The following is a 15,575-nucleotide window of genomic DNA, read 5'->3' on the forward strand; positions in this document are numbered from 1 at the left end:
AGAGAAATGTTGAGATAATGAGGCCCGCCGTGCTGACTTACATATAACTATACATTAGCACAACCAAGACTGTTCCTGTGGTGTGAACAACCCACTTATCTTTCTTTAGCATCAGGACATTCCCTGTGGTTTGGTTTCTTGGGCTTCAGCTTTCTCTTTGGACTCTTCTGCTTGCTAACTCCCTGACTGGTATTTGACCTCACTTGGAGAGCATTTTGTGATTAGATCCTAGCTGAATATCACACTGAATTATTATAGCACTGTTATTCCACTTTATCTGCTATGACTGTCTCCTGCAGAATCCTGAGTTTTGTAATTTATGGAAGGACATTAAGAATTCTCAGCCAGAGAGCTCTTAGGCCTCAATGAACTACAAACCCTGGAATTCTACAGGAGGCAGACATAGCAGTTACAATGGGATAATAGTGCTATAAAAGTGTAGTGTGATATTGACCCCAGACTACTTTAACCATACCTCTACTCTTAAAGGCCTTTTGTGAATGATTGTGGAGTGGATTGTTTTCTTGAATTAGAGAAGAAAGTAGCTAGGCACTTGGTATCCTAGAATGTTAGTGACTTAGGTAGATGGTCAGACGTAACAAAACCCAACAACATTCAATGGATGTCAGATGCTACTAAAACAGATACGTGATATGAGTGTGTCACAACTGTGATATAACAATTCAATCATTGTGATAATTTGTTCTGCCGGATATTTCTCTGAGCAGATACTCTGCTAGGAATTTGGGATCAATACCAGAACCATGCTCACAGTTCCTTCATGCAAAAATGTACTCCTGGTTTTCCCCCAAATATTATTTTGTAGCAATCTCATTGAGGAAGGGAGAGGCTTTTTATTACTTGCTGCTATTGGACACTGTATAACAGAAGTCCTTTGCTGTCATATTGTAGATTTTGATTCATCTTCTGCTCACATCTACTCTAGAAAGTCAGCTTCAGCTTTGTACTGTTATTCGGCAAGTTTAACAATGCTATTTTTTCAACATCAACTTTAGCCATGCTTCATGTCTTGCTTCCAGTTGTTTCCCTCAGCAACCAGTACTCAAAGTTTGCCATCCCATTTGTTCTTCTCAGAGAGGAAGGCCAAACATGGGGGTATAGTTCTTATAAGGTGGGGTGAGAACATTGTGTCCCCAAATAAGAATTCCCCTCTCCAATGAAATTTTCATTTAATCCCCAAATTTATAGCATTGCCATGACTTAAAATGTCAGGTTTTAGAAATCCAGAATTTAGAAATTCAGCATTTAGAAATATTGTTTAGGTGTCTAAAGGAATGCAAAGACAGCAAATGAAAAAATTCTAGGTGTGAATGATTTTCAATATCTCATGCTTTGAAATGAAAGAATTTGAGAACGGAAGGAAGGTGTGTGCAGGTGCAATGTTCTCATTTTGCCCCCTCCTGATAACTACATCCCTGTTAAATACAGTTTTTCTTGTATAGCATTCATTCCTGATCACAAAGAAATTTGGTTCGGCTAAGCTCAGACATTCTTAACCTGCATTGGGATTCTACAGCATTTTTGTCCCAGCAGTAAGGCTGGTAGCTCTCTGCAGGGGTTGAAACAAACCTGCAAGTCAGGTTCTAGCAATTTTCTAACTAGTCACCCCATCCCACAACTGCAAAGCTGACAAGTTCATTGATTTCATTCCCTGTGTAGGAACTAGTAATGTTCTCCTGTAGAAGGGGAGTTTATAGCCTCAATTTTGCTAAGGAAAACAACAAGGAGACTGGTTATTAGCAGGGGGATATTATCCATATCATTTGGAAACCTTATACAAACTTACAATCAAAACAGCTACCTAGTAGAAATGGGATTTATTCCGTCAGAAATAATAAATGTAGCAATAAATTAGAGTAATGGCCTACAGGTATAACCCATAGAGCTCTCTGAACTGCAGTAAAAGCCCTACCATAGCACTATGAACATCAGTTGCTGGCTCAGAATGGAAGATATAAGCCACCCCAAGGAAGGTGAAACATTTATAGCATAATTGTTGTTGACTGCAGCAAATTCCTCCACATGGTAAAATTGCTTGAAGCGCAGTTAAAAGTAGATTTCAGATTCTTACAAAATAATGAAATCTCTGTTGTTGCCTGTAGTAAGGGGTGAATGGAGACTCTTTTTGGACTACAATTTTTAGAGTCCAGTAAATATTCCAGATAGACTGCCTTCTGATGCTGCAAGCTACTACTCAGCGGTTGGAAAAAGTGATCTTTTGTACTGCAACTCTCAGACTCCCCAAATTAGCATGAAGATAACTTTTCCAAGCTCTGCCACTACTTTGAAAGTTAGATCTTGAACCTGAAGCTCTCTGTCCTACTCATTCTTAAAGGGGTTGAAACTCTTGGTACATACTTTCCTGATACAAACAAACCTCTCACTTGCTTGGAGGCATTTGCATTGTTCTACGGCCGAGAGTATACACTGAAAACAGATGCTAGGAAGAGTCCTCACTAGAATTTTCAGACCACAGCGTCTGGGCCTGAGTTTCAGAGCCTGGCCTCTCTTCTCTGGTTCTCAGGGCAAGGGCATACAAATACTTCCAAGCTCATCACACAGTCCAATGGTCAAATTATTTGTTGCTTTTTCTCTTCTATCTTCTATGTCCTCCTTACAACAACAAAATGAGTAATACATGACAGATATTAAACTAAATGCCTGCAAGTAACAGCAACAACATTGCTTTTACATACCAGTGGTGTTCTTTGTTATATTTTTAATCAGTTCTATTTGTTTGACTGTATGTAATGTGATCATTTACAAATTAACCTTGAGTTGTAGATATCCATATTATATTCATAACACTATTTCATATTTCAAGTGCTGGTCAATCCATTCTTATATATTGAGATAGTAATTAGAAGTCTGAAAATACATTCATGATGGTGAATTTCTATTATTGACAATGCGTCCAACTGCATCTGAGGAAGGAGACTTTACTTAAGCGCATGCTGCCAACTTCTTTCTCTCAGTTAGTCTTCAAAGGCACTAGCAGATCTCTCTATACACTGATTCTATAGACTAACATGGCTATATCTTTGAATTCTTCAATTATTGACTGACATTCTACTCCATTTCTGTCCACATTCTCAATCATCTTGTCTACTCCACTAGACTACTTGTCTAAGTTCCACTAAGTTCAGTGACACTTATCCTTAAGTAGTGTGTCTAGACTTTCAGCCAAATGCTTAGAGTGATCAAAACAAGAAACCCAGAAAAACCACATGAATAAATGGAATAATACAACAAAGAAGAACAGCATAAAGGAGAATTAATAAAGCTGTGCAGCTAGAAATGGACAAGACAACAAATCTGGTAAAACACAATCTTCTGAAGCAAAACCACTCGAAATCTCAACTTTGTGTCTGTGCTACCATTCACAAGAGCTTTTTCTGCCAGCTATTCTGTGTGGACTCAGTACAGGTAGCATATGTATGATCTTTGAATATGTAATTTGCTGAGCTTCTTTGGTTTCATTCTTGCTCCATCTCCTCTTCTGCCTTTAAAATAGTGAAATAGTCTAATGGCAAATCCTTGTAAGCTGCCAAACTTTTCCACAGGGACACACAATTTGGTCTGGTAAGCATTACATTTGCAGTTCCAGTTGGTATTTGAAAGCAATGCCTAACAGACACCCAGAACTTTCATCCTCTCATGGTTTTTCCAGCATGGGTAATGACGTTTTCTTGTTTTGCAACTGTGCAACAGATTCTCTTCATCAGTATGCATACATAGGTAAATCCTGAGTCCTAAAATGAAAGTAGTGTCTGAAATCTTACTGAAAGATATGTCCTTTGACCAGGAAAATCTTCTGATTAAACCCCAATCCTCTGGACCAGAGAGCACAGGAATTTAAACATATGAGTCCAAAACAGATGAGCTGAAAATGTGATTTCTGGCCATGTTTGGGGCATAATGTTTAGATGATACACGCCCTGAAAACAGAGGGAAACTGCATCAAAACTGCATTGAACCCAAGTGTTCCCCAAAGAACCAGGTCAAAAAGGAACAGTAAAATATTTCTCCTTTTTTTGGCCTTGTTCAAAATAACAACAGTGGCCTGGATCAGGACTGGGCGCATGCGCTTACCATGGCTCCAGAGCTAATCGTGCTGGTGCAGCTATGGACCACATTTTTTGGCCAGTCCATTTTGGGCCATAATTACATTACAGTCTGCCCTTCCTTTACGCAGGGGATCCGTTCCAGACTCCCCCACGTAAAGGGAATTCCGCCTATGCTTGAACCCTATTTAAATGAATGGGGCTTGTGCACGCCATTTTGTACTCTTTTCACTACTGTGGTATAGAAGGAGGTCAAGTGGGGGTGACATCATGAGTTACTGAGCTGCGTGATGCCAACCCCAGTGACACCATTGGCATGGTGGGAGTAGCAGCTGAAGTGAAGATTCCCTATCTAATTTATGTCCATGGTGTGGTAGGCATCATGGGGCAAGGGAAGATAATACACTTTTTCTGCCCCTCCAGTACAGGTACTTATTTTTTTTTGAAACATCTTTTTAGATGGGATCTAGTATAGACAAAATTATGATTAACAGCATTACAATTGCAGCCCAGTAAAGCTACACTGAGAGTATGGTTTACCTGCTGTTGGCTGTGCAATGGCTTGTGCCTGTATTTCCTCTTCTTTGCATAGGTGAGCTTCACCCATACCTTCCACTGAACCACCAGCTCTCCATGTTGTGTTCAGTGTCTGTATTAAAGGAAATTTAATTCGAAAGATGAAAAAATGAAGAGGAGCAAAAGAAGAAGCACAGGGGAAAAAAGAAAGGGGAAAAAATCTTTCACTCACACTCTTTCAATTTGTCTATATACTTGCTCATCTACAAAAGCTGTTGGAATTTCTGCTGGTGTATGTATGTGATGGGAAGCACTACTGAGTCTTGAATTTCAAACCTTTTCTGGTGTTCAAGCTGACATTTTGAAAGACCCCCCCAAGAGTCATCAACAGAAATAGAGATTATCTGCTGAACACAGAGTTCAGCATCACCTTTTGCAACTGCCTTGCTTACTCTTATTGATGGTTTTGTAATAGCTTGGGAAAAAGCACCTCTTTAACAGAGCCCTATAAAACACCTCATGATAGAGTCACAATAAAACTAATTAAAATCTTTTACAAGATAAGTGAGCTAGGTTAAATCACTGGTTTGCACTGAATGTATTAATAATAGACTGCTAGAAATGTATATATTTTTATACCAAGGTCTATATGAGTGTCAAGAGCCAGAACCATCAGTGCTAGATGTAGCTTTGTTTTCTGCTCAGTTATTCGTTAGAAAAAGTTTTATATCCATGCATATGACAAACTAATTTATATCAGGAATTTTTGTCAAGAATAGCCTTGACATTTTAAGGAATAATAGCTAAAATCATGTTGGTCAGTCCCAGCTAGTCCCAATCAGCCACCAGCATGTAACAAAATACAGCCCCCATTCATGCTACACAACAATAGCACAATTATTCTACAATAACTGTTGTGGTTCCATCGTATGGAATATTGGGTTTGTATTTTGGTGAGGGCACTAAAACTTTCTAGCAAAAATGTCTAAATTTCTCTCTCTAAACTAGGTTCCTAAGTCCTAGGATTCCATAGGACAGAATCATGGCAATTAAAGTGGAATGGTAGTGCTATAATTCTGTAGAATGAATGTGCCTCCAAATGGGACCAACCAAAGGATTTAGACTAATATCTTGAAAAATGTAGCACGACAAAAATATTTCTAGGCTTCAGGTTAAGGGTTAGAAAGATTTTGCCCTTGCTAATGCTAACAACCTTCAGAGAGCCCATGACTGATCTCTGAAGCCTCCTGGCCATCAGCTTTGGGTGTTATGAAAAGGCAGCAACTTGCTGGATATTTCATTTGCCATTATTGTATATTTACTGCCTGTGGGGTGTTTGTGAGACATACTGTCTCATATTCCAGAACAATTTGACTGAGTGTGGACACCAAGAACCCTGAGTGGTGTGAGCACTGTCTCTTCCACCACAGGTAGTAATGTATCTAAGACCTATATGAAAATTTGAGGTACAGGATGGTGATCACAAACACTCACCTCCTGCTCAGTGTCTACTCTCATACGTTCAATTTGAACAGCTGAATAGGGCTAAAATATACAACAAACATGGTATTCTGGTATGCCTGTATGTAAGTATAACTGAAAGTAATCTTGGTTGAGGCTTTGAACATGCCGCATTCACTTAGTTTTATGAGGACTTCAGACATTGTTGTTCTCCACTTGTGGCTATTTGTCAATTTTTATTGCTTTCTCTGTCTTTTCTCTTCCTTTGGAGAATAGGTTAAGGGGAAAAAGATAGAATTAGCAGAAGCAGTACCTTCTCATTGCTAGCATGAGGAAACCTCCATCTGGAAACACCCTAGGATATGTAAGAACAATGGAGGGGAAACAAATATTGGCCCACAATAATCTGATCCTGAGTGTACTTGTAGGAGTAATCTCATTTAATTCAGTGGCTCTTGTTTTCAAGTAAACTTGTTGCACTGGCCACTTCACATTCTTACAGTTGTGTAGTTGGAATGGCTCTTTGGTAACATGCACTGTATGATGTCTCTCTGTGAGGATAGCCTCTTGTGTGAAGTGGGACAGCTGCAGGCAGAAGCAATTTAAATAATACAAGATTGTTAGATGGGATTTCAGCCTGAAATTAAATTAAAATAAAATAAAAAGACGATGACAGTTTCTATAGTATACCCAGGGCATTTATATAAAAATAATGGAAGTATATTAAAATCCACAAATAGCCAATTTTAGAAGTTGCAAGGGGAAGAGGTGCGATAAAACACACTAATGGTAACCAACAATGGACCCTTTATACATTTGGGAGTGAAAATATTTTCAGGCATTTTAAAATAGATGATGAAATAAGAACAAATAAATAAGGGAGCACATTTGACACAGAAGGGCTCATTAAAACAAAAGCACATGTTGCTGATTTCTGGGAAATCTCCAAACAAATTTTTGATGAACTCTCCAGTGGCTTCCATCAGGATCGTTTACTTCTTTGGCATTCTGATTAATTCTCTTTCCCCCCTTATCTTTCTTTATTCCTCTTTACTTAGTCCCTGGTTTGCATCCCCATTTCTAGTCTTCTATGTATTCTGAGATACTGGGATAGTTCAGTATAGAATGTACTCTATTATAGTTTATAACAAAAGGAATCTCATTATGCTTGTGGGACCTTGTTATTATATTTATCTCACTAAAATGTATGGCTTGTCTTGCAATGCTTATAATAGCTGACAATGATATCTATTCATGTGGTCAGAAGAAATTAGTTTTAAAATATATATTTTTTGCAAAAACAGATTTTTTTAAAAAAAGATCTAATTGAATGGAGTAGAACTATGTTTTATTTATTGCCATCAGATTTCCTTACTGAGCACATAGATCCAGAGCTTGAAAGTAATATTAAATTAGTTGTAATGTACTACCTTTTGGGATAACAAGACAGAACCACATTCTGTTTGAAAAGTGACACAGTTACTAGTAACACTGTTATCTTTTTAAAAAAATAACAAGTAGTGTTTACTCATTGTTTCCCTCCTCCCCCCATGGGAAAGAAAAGGGACATGCAAAGCCCTTCCAAAGTCTGACAGTAAGGGCTGTTTGACAGTGGAACACACTCCTTCAGAAAGTGGTGGAGTCTCCTTCTTTTGAGATCTTTAAGCAGGGGCTGGATGGCCATCTGTCGGGGATGCTTTGAGTGTGAGTTCCTGCATGGCAGTGGGTTGGACTGGATGACCATTGTAGTCTTTTCCAACTCTATGATTCTATGATTCTATAATGCAGTTAGGCATGGCATGCCCAGAATTTATAAATTGACAACTTCTTTTCTTCAGTGTCAGGTATCACTAGAACTAAAACACATGTTTCCTTAGCGAGACTAAGATCCTCTGAAGCAAACTGATTCATGTTTTTGGAAGAAATGAAATAAAAACACATTTCAGCTTCTGATCTTGGGGTTCTTGTTTTCATTTTATACTTGAAACAGTTGCTGCAGTAGTACATTCAGTTAATTATACTTGGAAAAACAAGATTAAAACTTGACTATATTCTGTAGCTATTTCAACATGTCATGGGAACAAAATACATTTTACTTTACAATCATTCACAGTTTCATCAAGATGGCTTGACATTTATTCATAGTGATTTCAGATGTTGTCTAAGGTTATGAGTTTCATAAGCTTTCTGTTTAATAAAATCCACCTCCTTATGACTTAAATTATGAAGAAATAACTACTTCATAATTATGCATCAAGCAATTGGAGGCTGCATACCTGAGTTGAGGAAAAGAAACACTAATCATCGAGTTAGCTTTTATTAAGTGTACTGATTTTCTAGTGTTAGGTTGTGTCCCCATGTTACTAAAGATCTGCATGGACTATCTTTGGGGATGCTGGGGTGTGGCCATTTGTCTCGCCTGAAGTGCACTAGTAATGTACAGATTTTCATACTGGAGTGGCATGCATAGTTCATGCGCAGAAAAATGTAGTGATACCATGAGAAAGCACACGAGGTCTCTTTTCCATGGGACAGATAATGTACTTAATTATTTAACCTTAAAATATAGTGCACCCTCAGGGTGGTTTATAAATGTAAATGGGAAAACACAAAACAACCACTACACAAATAAACCTGTTGAACTGGTGTCAATTTTTGTGTTTCCAGATATGTGTCAGAGAATAAGAGGGTTGTCATGCAGGTAGGCCAGCTACTTGGACATGTATTTGAGACAACATCAGGAGCTAACCTATGCAAACTATTTGTACTGAAAATAGTTACCATCAAAACGTACAAAATGTACATGAAGATGCCAGCCACAGATGCTGGCGAAACGTCAAGAAGAAAATTTTCTACAACATGGCTACATAGCCTGAAAAACCCACAAAAACAAAACAAAACATGGATGCCGGCCATGAAAGCCTTCGACTTCACAAAATGTACATAAATTGGAAGGAGGAGGACTATTACCTATAGATATGGGTGGATAAATTTTTGGACAAGATTCTGCATCACACTCTTTCTTTTGTAACTTTATGACTCTGTAGTTATGTTTCAGAAATCTAACAAAACCCTGTTAGTGAATTGTGAAGATGCTCATCCAGACACTGGCAACAATGCTGCAATGGGTATTAGGTGCTCCTGCTGTGCTCTGGCACTTTCTAATCAGTATCCACACGCACACTGGAGTGTGCCCTGGGATGCATCAGTGTGCATTGCACATCGGGCCATGGTGTATTAGTCACTCTGTTATGTAACAGATGCCTGTGCATTATAATATCACAACATCATCTATGTGAATATGGATATTGCAAAACCATTCAATTCAGTTTTGCATACATGTTTACGCCAATTATGAAGATGTAAGTCCCAAGTAGAAAGGTAGCCAATATTTCAGTTGGTTTTTGTAAGAGTATACCAAACTGTGCATTTCCACCCCCTTTTTGTTCATCCACACTCAAGGTTTTGAATGCTTAATAATTAAAGATTCAGATTTTAACCTCTATGTTAGTACCTCTTTTTCCTAAGAGATCATCTCCCATCTTTAATACTTATGTACAGGTAAGTATAAGAGCTAGCATGGCGCAATGGTTTGAATGTTGGATGATGGCTCTGGAGACCAGTGTTCAAATCCCTGTTCTGCCATGGGCTCACACCCTCTCAATCTCAGAGGAAGGCAATGGCAAATCCTCTCTGAACAAATCTTTGCCAGAAAACCCCTCATCAATTGGAAATGACTTGATGATACACAATAGCAATTAATAGATGGGTACAATGTAGTCTTTTTTTATACTGGGAATAGCTGTACCTGTTGAACATGGCTAATGCAAATGTGGATAATTTTATATTTCTTTTTAAAAAAGCCCAGCAACCCAAATTTATTAAATTTCTTCAGACTGAACAGAGAAAGAACTAATGAGAAAAAGGGAAACTGACAGCTTTCTGATCCCTACCAGTAGGTGGAGCATGACTGGAACTTCTTAATTTCCTCTGTTTCTGTCCACTCACCCAGTACAAAAGGTAATTTTTGGAGAAATTGTATACATATGCTATATAAGCTAAAATAATATAACAGAGTAAAAATATGGATATGAAATAAGGTATGACTGGTTATATATGGCAGTGGAGGAGAAGAATATAGTGAGAACAACCAGGTTGGCAATAAAATGACATATCCAGAGGAGACAAACACTAGTAGATGTTTTTCTAAAATTGGAATAAATAGCAAACAAATGGAACACATGGTGAACAACAGCACCCATAGAGAAGTGAAAAACTGTGTCACAGTTTCATAGTTCTGTCATCTGGATGACCTCTCTCCCTGGGCATCAGTTCCTGATATGTCTGGCTGTACAGCTGCCAGGAACCCATGCTCTTCTTAAGTGGAAAATATGATGTGTGGCATAGTTAGTGGGGCTCCATATCTTAGTAGTAGAACAGATGTAATGCATACTGAAGGTGTGAGGTTCAATCCCTGCCACCTTTAGGCAGATCTAAAACATGGAAAAGCCATCACCAGTTAGTGCTGAATTAGATGGAATAATAGATTCTGTAGAAAGCACTTGCTGTGACTGTGAAAAAGACTGCAAGAAACAGTCTGGAAACAGATGTCCAGTCTGAACCTCTTAACTACCATCCAGTAGTTTCCCCCCACAACATTTATTTAACAAGTCCATGATAGTACTTTCCAACACCTCTTCTGCATCCCTATTGTATTGTGCAATAAGCAAGTAGGTCAATAAAATTCTTTGGAGCACCATCACAAACTTCACTAGCACATGGATTTGAGCAATAATGAAGTCCATGATAGATGACTTTTATTCCATACTATCTGCGGAGTGGCCATGTGTCTAGGACTTATTTCTTACTGCATGATTTAAAACTCTATAATATAAAAAATGTTTTTGCACACATTTTTAAAAATCTTATAGATATGTTCATTAAGTCTCCTTCTCACCCTGGATTTCATCAGGGAATCTGATAAATGATTTCTTCTAGCTAATACATAGACTTTGGGTTATTAATGTATTACAGAAGACACACAAAAGCAACAACAAATGGGTTGGGGAAGAAAGCATAATTGCTATCTATACTGGCAACCTTGCTCAGTAAAAACACCACCACCAACAACAAGAACACTCCTGTTATTGATCTGTTTAGACTTTAGTAGCTTGTATATCAATGCCCAGTTTTATGTGCTGCATTATTAACCCCTTTCCTGGCAAACTGCCACTGCCAGAAAGGCTTGGGAAGCTTTGCAACTAGACAATGAGAAAAGTAATCTTGTCCAAAAGCCCTGTCCACTTTGCCCCATAAGAAGGCGTGATGGCAAGAGGAGAACAGTGTCACAGTGTCTGTGATCTTTGGAGCATGTACAAGTTCACTAAATTCCCATCCTTCCCTCTCTCTTGAATTAATTAGAAGAATAATATACAAAGGCCTTTGTATGTATGTGAGATAGAAATGCAGACGATGAAGCATGATCAGAGAAGTGCATATATAATGTCCCAGAAGCAGAGGGATAGTGCCTTTGATTCCATTATTAAAAATTGCCACTGTCAGAAAAAATTAAATGTAACTGTATTATATATATGGGATGGTAATAAATTCTCATTCCTTCAGGCTCCAGGGATAGATTCAGTAAGGTTTCACTTCTTTTCAGTTGATGCCCTTAATACATTTTCAAGCTTCTTGCTAACTCTGCATGCTCTTCCTCATGCTTATGATATACATTTTTACCGGACTACAGCGTGAGGAACCAACTGGGATTGGCTTGGAGCAGGTTCAGATTGGAGTTCATACCCTCCTAAGCCAAGATCTCCTTCATATATATTTTCTTTGCTTCCAGCATGGGGGAGATCTGTTTTGCTTTGTGGTGGCATGGGTGAAAGATCTGAGGCTACATAATTCTGAGTCAGTTCATCATTACTGACAATAAAATCAGCATCATCATCCTTCAGTTGCTCCTAGATGTTTTATAAAAGAAAAAAAAAGAAAGAAAAACGTACATATCAATGCCAGAAAAACTTCATTGTGTTGTTCTATAGAAACCAGGTTGAACTTGATTTAATTTGCATGCTTTATTGAATTCCTTTATATCGACTATTGTCAGTTCACATTACATTGGCAGAAAAGCAGTCTATGTATTGAACTATGTATTGTTGTACTGTATGCAATGGGATCTTGCAGCATCTTTGAGACTAAGTGAGACAATTATGTATTGTTGTCTTCATGCTTAAGACAACATTTAATATTGTTAGAAACCTCTTGGGCATGCCAAAGTGATTTCTTGAACTATGGCCTGAGAGATTCTCATTTTAACTTGCCTTTTCTAGTTAGGGGAGCTTGCAGGATCTTTATGGGCACATAAAAACCCATGGCATTTGGTATGCTGGATTCACCAACTTTAAAGGAACAATTTCCAAAATAAGTTGAACTTCTTGGGTAGGTAATTTCAAATTCATAATAACATCTGGAAGAGATTTATTGTCCCACTGACATGGAAGCTTCCATATATGGAGCTCAGGATCCAAGACATAATTATTGGGCAGATGTTTGTATCAGATTCTTATCATATCACTGCCTAAATCCTATTGCCAGTCTTGAATAGAATAAAGCAACTGCCTACATGTTGGCTCACCATTCAACAACTGATTCAGTGGGTCTGTTTTAGTTGGGATTAACAGGATTCCAGCCCAAGTCCAGCATTAATGATTTACAGCTGACTCTCCTTATCCATGAATTTTTTTATCCACAGATTCAAGCATCCACGGCTTGAAAATATTAAAAAAAAGTACAAATTCCCAATAGTGAACCTTGATTTTTCATTTTATATAAGGGGCACCATTTTGCTATGCCTTTATATTTAATGGGACTTGAACATCCCATTTTGTTTTCCAAGGCAGATCCTGGAACCAAACCCCAGCTGATAACAAGGGCCCACTGTACGTAAGTGTAAGTACACCTCATGCTCCGCTCGACTACCTTCCTGGCCCAATTTAAAAAGGATCTGAAGACCTTTTTATTCCAGCAAGCGTTCCCCCCATAAAAATCCTAAGGGCCTCCCTCCTCTTCCGTGGCCATGAGGATGGGCTAATGGGGCTTGTTGTTTTTATTTTTATTGTACAATGCTCTGACTTGTTTTTAACCTATTGTATGTATAATGTATAATTGTATGTAAACCGCCCTGATCCAAGGAAGGCGCGGTATATAAATAAAACTTTTATTATTTATTATTTATTATTGTATCTGTTTTTTTTAAAGTCACTGTGGAAGTTAGTATTCTCTTTCTCCCTCTGCAACATCCAAAGCTCCCCCATGGACTTGCCATTGCTCTGTAATAGCCTACCCTCCGCTTCCTGTGGCTGTTCTGTTGCTGGCTGAGAGTGGATTGGATTGGAGATGTAGTTGACACAGAGTGTTGACATCATCTGCTGAGACTTCAGGAGGACTCCAATGGATCTCAGCAGAAGATGCCCTCAGTCTGTCTGGCTATGGCCCAATGCTTCTCCAACCCCCCTCTCCCTCAGCAATGGAATAGCTGGGGGTATACTATTACGGTGCAATGGTGGGTCCTGGGAGTGATGACTGAAGGGCTGTTGTGGGGTTCTATGTGCAGAACTCTTCTGTTACATTTGATAATACGTGTTAACTGTCTTTCTTGCAGCTAGGAAGTTTTTGTTATAACCAGCAATTTTGTTAATCACCACTGTTAATAATCTAATTGCATTTTTTTGCATCCAATTAGACTCTGATACAACCCCCCACCCACTAAGTACATTGTGAAATACCACAATCTGTAAAATGAAGGATATCTGATGAAGTAGATTGTAATCCACAAAAACCCATGTTATAATAAACCTGTTAGTCTTAAAGTAAACATTAATTTTTTCTTATTTTGCTGTAATACAGATCGACATGGTACCCCCTTGGAGGAAAACACCTTAATATGCATATTTGGAGTCCAAACTAGTGGTTAAATATACTCTCTTGGTTTATGGTCCATTCACATTCTTAACTATTTGTACACTTACCACATATGCTCTAGGACTAGTTAGCAATTTGGCCACAGGATTACACCAGCTTGGTAAGGTTGTCGTAAGTGGCGGCCCAGTATGGGTGAGAATGGGCTTTAAATATCTGAAAAATCTGTTAAGGACTATAAGATGCATCAATCACATTGGCTACTGTTCAACATTTACGTTCAACAAAATGAAAACAAGGACAATAGTGTGTTAGTCTATCTTTGTGAGTAACAATGGGAACATCTTTTCAGCTCTATTTCATAAATCTGCTTTGCTTGTAAATATGATTAATTAATAGCCTTAACAAAAAGAAATTGCTTTAACAAAATCCATTGCTAATCTTTATCAGTGTGGTTTTCAAAATCTGAACAATAGAAATGCATTCATGTGTTTCTGTGCAAAGACAGTGTCTTCAAAGATATCCCATATGTTTGTTCATCATCATTAGTACAGAGAAATACAGTATCAAAATATAATGGGGGTTTGAGTCCATTCTTCTGCTGGAAAATTGTGTGACTGTATATGTGTTTCATTTCATGATATTTCTAAAAGTGTAGATATATTTAAATATGTAAGGTAACTCATTAGGATATAATGATCAATATGCAAGTAATAAAAAAAATACAAACTAAGTAGTTATTACAAATTTAAAAGTCTCTTCTGGAACAAACAATTACAATGACTGTGGCCAGTTAGCTTATTGATGCATAATAATTAAGATGGACAGATTTCTCAAGGCTCATTAAAGTTGTAATTTTTCAATGGAAAGCATAGTCTACCCTACTATTTCACAAGTTTTTATAGAAAAGCATACATATTTTTATCCACACTTTACTGAAGTTTATGTATTGTACTTATTTTACAATTGTACACATTTTTGGATCTACATACCTCTTGAGTAAAATGTATTTGTGTAGTTTTAGAAATGTGCATTTTTTTCTTTGTCCATTTAAAATATATGCATATGCTCTCAAATGTATTTTTGTTTTATGTTAAGCATGGGAAGTCCAGAAAGATTTCTGAACACAAAGTGTGTTTGGGTCTCCCCCTGTTTCCAAGAAAGGCAAATCAGGTAGGTCTGCTTAAAAAAAAAAAACTAACAAAAGCTGGGCTGCAGACATACTCAAAGAAGTCCATTTGTAGGCATGGCAAGGAGTGTTCACCATTTTCTCCCTCAGTGCTTGGGTCTTCTTCACAGGAGCTCTTGCAGTTTTCATAGGCTGCTGGGGATCTGTCAAGTAGTGTGTATGTGTGTGACGCCTATAATGGATTTTGTGGTTGCAAGTCTCTTTCCAGTCCTCCCAGGGAAGATATAAATGCTTTCCTGGAGCTCACCTGGCATATGTATTTTGTCACAACTTTAGGCAGTGTGGCAGGGCCATTATTATTATTATTATTATTATTATTATTATTATTATTATTATTATTATTATTATTATTAACCTTTATTTATAAAGCACTGTAAATTTACAAAGTGCTGTACATACAA

At 37.8% G+C, this 15,575-nt stretch overlaps 1 long non-coding RNA gene across 1 annotated transcript in view; it reads right to left on the reverse strand.

Annotated features, from left to right (window-relative positions):
- Nucleotides 1-8,017: 8,017 nt before the first annotated feature.
- The window catches only part of LOC121927059, a 106,960-nt gene continuing 99,402 nt past the window's right edge, over nt 8,018-15,575 (reverse strand). Inside the window, exons 3-4 of the long non-coding RNA XR_006103128.1 lie at nt 14,096-14,201; nt 8,018-12,028 (exon numbers count right to left, since the gene is read on the reverse strand). This is a non-coding gene — a long non-coding RNA (uncharacterized LOC121927059). The remainder of the gene's footprint in view (nt 12,029-14,095; nt 14,202-15,575) is intronic.

The sequence above is a fragment of the Sceloporus undulatus genome, chromosome 3 (assembly GCF_019175285.1).
Source record: "Sceloporus undulatus isolate JIND9_A2432 ecotype Alabama chromosome 3, SceUnd_v1.1, whole genome shotgun sequence".
Taxonomy (NCBI): domain Eukaryota; kingdom Metazoa; phylum Chordata; class Lepidosauria; order Squamata; family Phrynosomatidae; genus Sceloporus; species Sceloporus undulatus.